Source organism: Saccoglossus kowalevskii, chromosome 2 (assembly GCF_978046115.1).
Source record: "Saccoglossus kowalevskii chromosome 2, keSacKowa6.1, whole genome shotgun sequence".
Lineage (NCBI taxonomy): Eukaryota > Metazoa > Hemichordata > Enteropneusta > Harrimaniidae > Saccoglossus > Saccoglossus kowalevskii.
Genome location: NC_140642.1, coordinates 19,805,334 through 19,817,479, shown reverse-complemented (window position 1 = coordinate 19,817,479; position 12,146 = coordinate 19,805,334). Strand labels below are relative to the sequence as shown.

Genomic DNA, 12,146 nt, shown 5'->3' with positions numbered 1-12,146 from the left:
TTATTGTTAGTCAGTATCACTATATGTATAATCAGGATCACCATTCTCTGGTATTTCTTCAATATTATCAGATATCTCATATTCACACTCCTCTTCATATTCACTGTGCTCTTCAACTTCAATATCTAGAACTTCTTCATTTATTTGTTGTGTTTCATCAATAATAATGTCCAACAAAGTAGACTGTGGCTCACCAGTATTGACACAATTTTGACAACTACATCCAGGTCCACATAGTATGTCTTTCTTTTTGCATTTGCATTGTTTTGTTTTGCAGCATGATTTTTCACATTTGCAGCCCTTAGTAAAGAAAGCAACCCTCTCTTGTATTTTGTTTGTATTTTCTTCACTATCCCATATTGGTTGCAGTACAGTCCCTTCAATTTTATACCCAGAATCAGTATAGGGTGGAAGAGAAATGTCCCTCTTATAACACTGTCCCCAAATATTTGATATGAAACATGTTCTCTGCCAGTGGTATTGTAAAGCTATATCATTGGGCATTAAATCATCCTCACACCTTATCCTAACATGAATTGTATTCCTTATTTTATCTAACCATTTTGTATGCAGCTCGATAATGTTTGAATATTGACTTGATAATGACTTATACAAGTCATATGGGCTGTCATATTCGGGCCTAAACTCAGAGTGGTACTTTTGGTAATATACAGTACCAATTAATCTATAAAACGATAGAAGCCCTGTTGACTGGTTATCATTGTTTGTGTGAGCGAGTGTACCTGGGGCAACTTTACCACCAGAAATAAATTCTGCAAATTGGTAAAAACATTTCAGAAAAGCTGCTTTTCCATGGCCAACAAAAAATGAAATGAAATCACAGCCAGATGTTATAAAGAGTGTTTGTAAACATTTCCCCCTAATTGTATTATCAATTTGGGCTAAATCTGGGTCATTGGACAGAGCTGTATTGAATTTATTCATATCAAAATATTTCCTGTCTCCAGCTTTTGCACTGAGTTGAATGAGAATGGATTTGCTAGTTAACTGTTCATTTATCAGTGGAAGTCCAATATGATAAACATCAGTGTCTGGTGAATATATTAAAATATTGCTCCCCTGACAAACTGATGTATGTAACCATATACGTGTATCACTTTCCTCATGATTTCCACTATATGCATTATGTTCATAAACACCCTGAGAATTAATTGCATATGCTTTCCCCTTTTTTGTCCCATGAAAACCACCAACAAGTAAAAGCTCTTTGTTTGGAGCCAAATAAGGAAATACAAGATCAGGAAATTCTTCTGATATGAGGTTTACAAGAAGGCGTTTATTTTTTCTGTTTCCAAGAAAACTCGTCCAATTCTCTTTAGGAATGGGTGTGTTCAAAGTCAACTCAGTATATGTTTTACATTCAGTTTTATTTTGATCCCTACGAGTGCGTTCAAGATCCTTCGGACTTGGCCTGTCAGAACTGAGGGCATGAGGGTCATCAAATAACAAATGCACATATTGAGTTCCTTTTTCAAAATAAAATAAAATCCACTTTTTCAAAAGAAACCAAAGATAATCTTTTATTATTTTATGGTGTGAACGCAATGGGGCTGATTGAATGAGAAACATTCCTTCAAGAATAACAGTTACAGGAAGCCAATTATGAGGCAGTGAGTCTCTTACTAAATCACAGGTTTCATATCTCTTGCAGTACACCTTTGTTGAATTAGATTTTGTACTTTGATGGTGAAGTGTTCCATCTGCTTCACAAATAGCTCTAGGGAGGGCAATAAATTGGAAGAAACTTGAAATGGCAGAACCACTTTTTATTGAATGCGACATTTGTCGTTTCAGACACTGATCCAGTAATTTTTTATCAGCTGCTGATGTTCTAACCTTTCTTCGTATAGATTTTTTTTCAGAAAAAGTTTTGAGTTTCCTCTGTCTCACAGGAGCATTAACACTTGGTATGTTCAACAACCTAGTATTGATATAATCATACAGACCCCTTTGACCAACTTGATAAAATTGCATCAAGTCTTCATGAACAGAACCAGTTGCTATAGTGTCAGTAAACAGTTTGATTAATCCCCTGTTTTCAGTTACAGGTTTAAATGCAAAACTTTCAATTATTTTAGCAAGGTAAATTTGACAGAGGCCCTCATCATTTTTCCTCACACTGTGATTCTCTTCTCTGTATTTCTCCTTAGACTTGTGACTTTTTGGTACAATTTGTTCTTGTATATTTTTAAGACTTGCAGCTTTGTGGGGTAAATATTTTGCCATATTATCCAGAAATTCTGGTGAAGGCTTGTGAACAGCTGTTTTCACATTTAGATTTATACACTGTTCATGAGCCTCATCTAAAGCCAGTTCCCTCCATGTACAGCCAGATAGACTGACAGTGAAACCTCCTGAACTAAGTTGATCTATTATACTTGATGGGGCTTTTAACATATCAAGCAAGTGCTTTGGTACAAGTCTCAGGTATGTTGGTCTATCATAAGCATGGTACAATGGAGCGAGTTGTTTGAGAGCGCCCATTCGCAGTGACCAATTTGAACTTCTAAATGCTATATACAGACACACATAGGAAAAACAATCCCTATGTACAAAGGCCGACCAGAATTTGTAAGTGTCATCTTTTTTACACCTATTTTCAGTATACTCAAAGAAGTCTTTCATTAAATCACCAAGATATTGTTTGATTTCTGCCAGGAATGTTTGGATTTGATGGAGTTCATCCTCATCACTAGTTTTCAGTTTGTTCATTTTAATTGTTTGTTCAACTACTGTTTTCAAGAGATTGTTCATTTCACTATTTTCAACAGGATTATTAGATCTAGAACTAAGAAACTCAGATATTTGATATCGGTAGAATGCTTCCCACACATTCATGAGAAATCGGTGACAAAGTTTGAATTTGTGGCACAATATAAGAGTTTGAAAAAGACCATCTGCTTTAAAAGTAGTTTTTGCGATTTCCCCAAGACCGCTATCAAGATAAATTTTAAATAATACAGGCTGAGTATTCTTTAAAATATGCCAGTCACCTGGCATGGGTATCATCCAACTGAGTTCATCTGAATATTCATATTTCAATTTGGACAAATATTCAAATGTTTTGCCATCACCTACTACAACTAAATACTGAATTCTTTTACCAATTTGAAAAATGGTATAAAATTTTTCGAGGACATGTTTCACCGATTCTAAATTGTCACATGGTTCATTTAATATACCGAGATATACAACTCTTGATTTTTCAGTTTCTTGAGTTGATGCTCTTGAGAGTTCACACTTTAAATTGGGCAACATAATTTCAGGATTTAATTTGGCTGTTGCATGTTTTTGAAAGCAGTATGTGAAGGCATCAACTTTCATGTTTTCTAGAGCCAGCAATTCAGTCGCTCTTATATCAAAGTCACTTAATGTGATGCCATGAGTATTGGAAACATGAGCTCCAGAAACAGGTAAATGGGGTAAAAAATGTTCATCAAGTGTAGCTTTTAATTTTTGTATATCCCTGGAAGTGGTCTTTTGTTTTTTGGGTTTAGAAGGACCATAAGATTCCATACTTGATGCAGCTTGGAATAACCTATCTCCAAACACCAATTTCATTTCTAAATTTAGTTTATTTGGGTCAACCAATCTTGCATTAGCAAGGTACCATGGGTACAATGGATTTGTGTCACCAACATTTGACAACTCATAGTCACTATCAAGCCATTCTTGACTGATTAACAGATTGTAATACCCATAACTGTTCCAGGTAACATGCATTGGCTCAACATTTTCATATTTTTCTCCAAAGATATTAAGCAATATTTTTTCAGGAGAAAATATTTTAACAGGCATTTTCAACAGAAATGATAAAGAGATCAATTCCATATAATCAGGTTGTGAATCAGTATGCTGAATTTTCTCACATCTATTTATTACATCAAAACATTGTGGAGTTAGAAGAAATTCCAATTCTGATTCTGACAGGCCTTCAAAAAAGTCTACCATCACTTCTTGACTGGCAGTTTCAGAGCAAATATAATGCCTTGTAGCCAATGAGATTGTATTTTCTAATTCTTTTAAAGTGAGATCAACTGGTGAACCAAAATAGTCTCTTTCACACTTCCTCAATGTGGGACAAGAAGCAACTGCTATGCACCTAAAAAGAGAACTGTCATTCGCAACCTTGATATGGCACATTTCACTATCTTTCCTAGGCCTTGTGCTACACGGAATGAATTCACCAGTTTTAAGTGTGACTGGTTTAGGCTCAACAGCTTGGTATGATGTGGCATGGATGCCCCTGTTTTTATATGTAGTAGAAACACCTGCATATGGCTGTCCAATGTCAATGTTATCCAGACTTGCAACTGCAAAACTATCTGCTGAGAAACAATTCACAAAATTTTCTGTAACATTCTTTTTAACTAATTTATTCATGTTTTCTCTAGCAGTAGACTTTGAGCAGGTTATTCCGAAAGCATTCATCATACCAAGCAATTTTGTTGACCCACTGTAAGAATCTATACTGTCTGCTAATAATGTATGAAGTGGATGCAAACACCCATTAGACATGAACAGCAAATGGCAAGCATTATAAAAAAGTTGAAGCATTCGTTTGTGCTTGTTGAGAGATGTGTCCTTGTAAAACCCCAAGTACTGCTTACTCCAAGTGAATGAATTTTTAAACATTTCAGATTTTTCAGATTTGTTCTGCGTAATTACAAATAAGAAGTTCCACAATATAGGATCAATTTCCCCAACAGCATCAAAAATGTCAAATGTTGAGGAATCAAATTGTTTGTATTTTTCATCAATTTTAACAGAGAGGTCATGTAATCGGCTATTAAAATCATCGGCCACAGTCAGGTACATTGTATTGAAATCTGGGCATTGGTTCTTGGCTATATCTACTATTTGTTTTTCTAGTCTACTGCAAGTATCACTAAGTTTATCCTGGGTAGATTTTGTGGTATAATAAAACGTGTGCAACATATTTTTCAGATCGGCACCTTGCCTTAAAAGGAGTGTACCGTATTTGGGGACAATTCTACCATTTTGTTTCACTGTGGAGAATTGTATATGAAAATCAAATAATTGAGCCAACTCAAGTTTGAGAAATGTATTTGATTTACCAGTGAAATAATCAAGTGTATTCTGAATTGACATAGATAAATGTGACAATGTATCTTCGACTACCTCACAAAAATATTTCTTAGCTTCATGTAAAAGTACTGGTTCCTTTATCATGAGCTTTTCGCCAACAAACATTGCCATTTTACAGAGAGAAAAATCCAGTAACTCAGTGTCACCCTTTATCGTGGAATGACAACATTTTTGTTTTATTTCATCAAGAATTTTAGAAAGATCCTCGTCCTTAGACACATTAACTTTTTTTTTTGTCTTTTCTGTAATACGGTATAGTTGTGCATAGCACCGAGAACATAAGGGACTGTTCTCAGTGAGGTCAACATTGATATATTCACCTTCACTTTCAAAGAACTGTTTTAACACTGGTAGATTAGGAGGATGTTTTATTTTTGATGTTATGCGTCGCATACATTCAGGCATGATGCATTTTAGTTGATTTCTGAAAATCCATTTTTGATAATGTTGTTCACAGAGACCAATTTTATTTGCAATTGTGGATACCAAGTGTGTGGCATGCAAATTAAAGAGTGACAAAAATTCATTCTTGTCCTCAACTTCAGTGTAGTGTGCAGTCGCAGCCTGACAAATAAAACACTGAAACAAAGATTTTTCGTTTGCAGGCAGTGGTCTGTTGTCATCACCAGATTTAAACATTCGTTCCAAATAAAGCCTACAGGAATTACAGAAACAACCATCTCTAGACAAGTGCTTAACACCTTCCAACCAATCAATGTACGCCTGTGGTTTGTTAATAAAATGATACCATCTATTTGCAGTTAAACAGTTACATTTACTACAAGGACCACATTTCTGTTTATCAGGGTGTGCAACATTTTTACCACTTTGTTTACCACCACCTAAACCACTTAAATGTACCTGAATCACACAGCCTTTCAACTTTTTTACAGGTATATTACCATAGAGTGGTTTTCCGCCAAGAGTCATTAATTTGAAATCTTTCACACCAATTTCAGTTTCTACACACTCCTTTAGTTTTACTAGATTTGGGACTGCAAATTTAACCAATTTTCCATGTATATTAACTTCCAAATTCACCAATTTGCTAGTTTGTTTCGACTTAGACACTAATTTGTTCAATCGACATGCTATATCACCTAAAACAAGATTAACCTGACTGGAGGTTTTACATTTTTTAAGAAGCAAATTTTTTTTCTTGAAGATGATCTTTAAGATAATTTTTTTTCTTTTGCTTTCCTTTGACATTTTCATGAAACTAGATATTTTCTCATTTAGATTGACAGCATGAAAATTACTCCATGGACTGAAAACAAACTTGCTATTTACAATCCTTTCTCTAATTTTTAAGAATTTTAATCTTGTCATAACCATTTTAATAAACAGCTGAATATGATTTTTCTGTGAGCAATTTACAATAGAATTTGCTGCCATTAACCTTGAGGACATGATTGTATTTATCCTCTGTACACCAACTGATGTACTGATTTTATGAGACTCTATACATCTGCAAATGGAATCAATTACATGGAGACAATGTTTTGTGGATTTAGGCATAGCCATATTATGACTAATCCTATGTCTCCACAGGACCAAGCTCCTTTCAAACATTATGACAAACCAGAAAGAATGTCCACCTGTAAAATTACTTTATTTTTGACCAAGACCAATTTATACCTCAAATAAAGAATGAGGAATAGAAAAACCAGGCAAATTCTGTCAAACAACAAAAAGACAGCCCGTATAAACACATGGGATAACCTTCAGGCTTCAAAGGAATCGTCTTGCCATTAATTTCAGTACATCTAAAAAAAGAAAGAAAAAAAAGTCAATTAATTATTAAACATGGCATTCTATTTAGACTGTCAATTTTCAGCTAGTATCCTGCATGTTTGATAAAACAAGCAGCCTATCGGCTGAGATAGCTCCGCTGTTAGCAATGCACATTTCAATTAAAGAACTGAAGACATCATTAGAAAATGAACAATATGAATAGTATCAAAGCAATCGGACTTACAGTTTTTAACAAGAAGTCGAAAATATCACTTTTTACCAAAAATTACAAAAATATTCACCAAAATAAATTAATTAGAGAATTGAAGACATCATCACAAAACGAACAAATCTAAGAGAGGTCCACATGTAGTACCTATATATGTAATATCAAAGCAATCGGACTTACAGTTTTCAACAAGAAGTCGAAAATATCACTTTTTACCAAAAATGACAAAAATATTCACCAAAATTAGAGAATTGAAGATATCATCACAAAATGAACAAATCTGAGAGAGGTCCACATGTAGTACCTATATATGTAATATCAAAGCAATCGGACTTGCGGTTTTTAACAAGAAGTCAAAAATATCACTTTTTACCAAAAATGACAAAAATATTCACCAAAATTAGAGAATTGAAGATATCATTACAAAATGAACAAATCTGAGAGAGGTCCACATGTAGTACCTATATATGTAATATCAAAGCATTTGCACTTGCGGTTTTTTACAAGAAGTCGAAAATATCAGTTTTTACCAAAAATGACAAAAATATTCACCAAAATTAGAGAATTAAAGATATCATTACAAAATGAACAAATCTGAGAGAGGTCCACATGTAGTACCTATATATGTAATATCAAAGCAATTGCACTTGTGGTTTTTAACAAGAAGTCGAAAATATCAGTTTTTACCAAAAATGACAAAAATATTCACCAAAATTAGAGAATTAAAGATATCATTACAAAATGAACAAATCTGAGAGAGGTCCACATGTAGTACCTATATATGTAATATCAAAGCAATTGCACTTGCGGTTTTTAACAAGAAGTCGAAAATATCAGTTTTTACCAAAAATGACAAAAATATTCACCAAAATTAGAGAATTAAAGATATCAACATGAAATGAACAAACCTAAGAGAGGTCTACCCAAGGTACATATACACCAAGTATCAAAGCATTTAGGCTTGTAGTTTTCAAGAAGAAGTCGAAAAAGTAAAACATTGACACGGACGACGGACGACGACGACGACGACGGACGACGACGGACAATCACTCATATGATAAGCTCCGCTCGACAAAGTCGACAGCGGAGCTAAAAACAGCAATATTTACGACTCTGATCTACGTACTGGTAATGCAGTATTGAGAGCCGCCATATTGGGTCACAAGGTTATGCAGTTTCACTGAGCACATTTCACTTTGCGATTTCAACATTTAATACGGGCTGTTCCCAAATAAAATTGTAATAAAAATTACAATTATGATCTTAACTATATAAATGTTGAACGTTGGGGTTTCAAAAATCATGTTAACTCAAATGACGCATTATTTTAAAACGTCGGTTTAGTGCCGTTACGGAAACGCATTTTCATTTGTTATTCGGAATTTCACCACAAAACACCACATATTTCTATTTAGAGATGTAGTTAAAACTTGAAAGACGAACAGGATGTAAAAAATTGACAATCTTACTCACCATTCAGGAGAAATCGTGTTTTTTCTTCCCCACTGAAAACGCGCTAACCGCCATCTGAAGAAAAATGGCCGCGATCGCACTTTGAAATAAACTCCTCATTATGCATGCAAATTAGCTACCCAGCGTCATGCGTGACATTCTCAAGTTGACGCACATTGCATTTCCAAGTTGACGACGACGCAAATTGCATTTTCAAGTTGACGCAGACGCGTTTCCTGGTAAACGACAACGCACAGTGTATTTTTCAAATTGACACCAACGCAACATTTGAGTTAGGGTGCGGATGATAATCTTCGCAGAGAAAATTTTAAGAAAAACCAAGTCAGAAATAATATTTATATAAAATAAAACCTGTGTATAGTAGCAACCGCCCAATGAAACAGTCTTGATATGGAAGACTATTAGAGGTTGATATTTGTATATGGATCTCCAACTCGTATATTTGTTGTTTTGTCAGTGGCATGCTAATTATTTAGGTCACTGAGCAAATAAGAATCTGCAAAAATATTCGTGAGTAACCACGTAAGATAGGTGTTTTATAAGTTGATCATACCACCACCTCCATGATCACACGTTATGTCTTGAAACTGCCTAAAGGTTTCGCTATAACTAGTTAGGCTTTATATAATATAGAAAAGTTCACTAACACAGTTTTAAACTATATAAAAAGCTGCATTAAAACAGAAATTTAGCACACAAATGAGTGAAAATATAATTTACTATTTCCCCTTTTCAAGTTTCTATCATACTTATCTTCTCAATTATAATGAAAAGTTACCAATACTAAATGGCATCAATATGAAAATAATTATTTTTATGAATATAGCTGCACTACAATTTGAGATCACTTACGTATATACACTGGCGGATCCAGAAATTCGGTAAGGGGCGCTACTATTGATGTGGGCTGGGTTTGTAAATGTTTTTGTTTGCGGGCTGAGGGGGTGGGACGCCTGGAACATATGTGTTTATTTAGATGTTCGCCACATAAACAGACATAAAGTGTTCACTATTAGTTTAATTTGTTCAGGTCCTAGTAGTTTGACGTCGTACTAGCGGTCAGGGACTGCCGATGGCAGGGTAGTTAATAAACATGGTTAAGAGATCATTGTGCATTTTTTCATGTGGATTCACCATAATAAAATAGCCCGCTAGACTCAATAATATCATTTGATAGACATTAAAACAATGAATAAATAGAATAGTCAGACCCAGGTGAGCTGAAAACTATAGCAAGTAATTATGAAACACCAGTTTTCAGCTCAGGTGTATATTAAATAGCAGAACATAGGGGATTGAGCATTTAAAATATAGGGAGATGGAAGCGTGTGACCAATGCAATACTCTTTTCATATTGTTTTATATGTACATTTTTATTTATCTTGAATTTCCTTCTTTCATGCATTTTCTTTCCCTGTGTCTAACTTGCAAATTATTTGTTTCAAGAAATTGTTCAGCAACCACCTATGATTTAAAATTACCAACCCCTTAAGTTATAAGAAAAAGACAACACAAATAACCAGTAGCGATAAACATTGTCCCATTTTGCGTGGTCTACACGAAAACACATAAGGCAAAAAAAATTGTTTTGTTGCCCTCAGCGACCGAACGAAAAATATGAAATAATAAAATATCGGGTCGCGTTTTTTTTTTTTTTTTTTTTTTTTAATAGGCCCAAAAGTGAGTAAGTAAAAACTCACCATTTTAAGTAGTAAAAGTGTTTCCTCTAAAAATTAACGATCCCGGTTGTTATGTTTAGTAATTGACAAAAACTTCTAAGAACTAATTTATTCAACCCCAAATAACTATAAAGTAAACAAGGTCACATAATTTGCATAATGAGGACTTCCTGTGTGTACAGGGTCAATTGCCATATGTTCATAATTAACATGCTTTGTCGATTACATATCATGACACCGGACCGTTGTTTGATCCCCAGGGTTCCCAGGGGGATAAGTGGCGACTTTGAACCTCGGGTTGATCTGTATTTCTCTGACATATTTCGAATTCTATGAACTATGAAGTCTGAAGAGCAAACACGTCTTTTGCATTTCAGGCCATTTTGACATTTGCGATTCGAAGGATAGTTGGTGCACAATATTAAAAATATCGCCGCACCAAGTATTTTCTTAATTAAATAAAAATATTATTGACAAAAACAATACGTTTGTTGTAGTAAATATTATTTTTAATAAATGAAATGCACAAATTTTTAATTGAATTTACAAAACTTGACATTTTATATTAAAACTCTCACCCGCTTACATCACAAACAAAACGACGGCTTTTGCACGTTTTAGCGCTGTCAGTATCGCAGTAATGCCATCGTGTGTACGTACCAGTGGCGGATCTGGGGGGTGTCGGGGATACCCCCCCCCCCCGTTGACAGAATTAAGTTTAAAAAAAAAATCCGACCGACCGACTCAATTTTTCAATTTTCCGACTTGTGGGCAACATAGGTTTTTTTAGGGGGGGACTAACGGGTGACGAGATATTTTAGTGTGTACAATGGATATTTCAGCGATATTTGGTGGAACTATGAACAGAATAGCAGTCAATACTTGATTGTGCTCGTTTGCCTGGGAGCAATACTAAAACCGATTAATAACATACAGTATTGAACATGACCAACTCAGATCAGGTCAATCGATGACTATACTTCCAGGTTTTTGTCATTTACTTATTCTCGACAGACCTATTCTCGTGATGTCGAACTTGAAAATGCACTGTACATTTTGTGGCGTCGTCTACCAGAAAAACGATCTGCGTCAACTTTTGAAGTCTTAACATGCGTCGTCGTCTACTAGAAAAATGCGTCTGCGTCAACTTGAGAATGCTATATGCGTCGTCGTCTACTAGAAGAAAAGTGTGTCTGCGTCAACTTGGAATGAAAAATGCAAAGTCTACTAGGGGGACTCGTTTTGCGTCGACAACTTGAAAAGTGCAAGTTGCGTCGTCTACTAGGGGGACTTGTTTGCTTCGACAACTTGGAAAATGAAGTGTCGTCGTCTATAAATTAAGGAACTGCGTCAGCGACAAATACGCTGTAGTGTGTTAGTGACTTCTACAAATCATCACCCGTTAAATCACGACTACTACATCTCGCTTTGCGACAACTACTAATTAATTAGCGACGACTGTGAATAAGTTTTGTGCTGATTGCTACTACTACAATTGGTAAACGTAGACATCGGAAATCGCACTTTTGTTGAAGAAGCAGCATAATTTTGAAGCTATATGTTTTACCATGCAATTTATATCGACGCAGCAGGGTCCCGTACGGCTTTCCACAGTCGTCGCTAATTAATTAGAAGTTGTCGCAAAGCGAGTTGTAGTAGTCGCCATTTAACGGGTGATGATATGTAGAAGTCACTATCACACCACAGCGTATTTATTGCAGACGTGGTTCCTTAATTTCTAGATGACGACATTTCATTTTCCAAGTTGACGAAGCGAACGAGTCCCCTAGTAGACGACACAACTTGCACTTTTCAAGTTGTCGGCGCAAAGCGAGTCCCCCTAGTAGACTTTGCATTTTTCATTTCAAGTTGACGCATCCACATTTGTTCTAGTAGACGAC

General features: G+C 35.2%; 1 long non-coding RNA gene across 1 annotated transcript; it reads right to left on the bottom strand.

The window, feature by feature from the left end:
• Positions 1-6,723: 6,723 nt before the first annotated feature.
• LOC146748259 (uncharacterized) lies at positions 6,724-8,661 on the bottom strand. Its single transcript, XR_014931305.1, has 2 exons — positions 8,567-8,661; positions 6,724-6,896 (listed from the first exon to the last, which is right to left on the bottom strand). It is a non-coding gene; the product is annotated as an uncharacterized LOC146748259 (long non-coding RNA).
• Between the last annotated feature and the right edge of the window lie 3,485 nt (positions 8,662-12,146).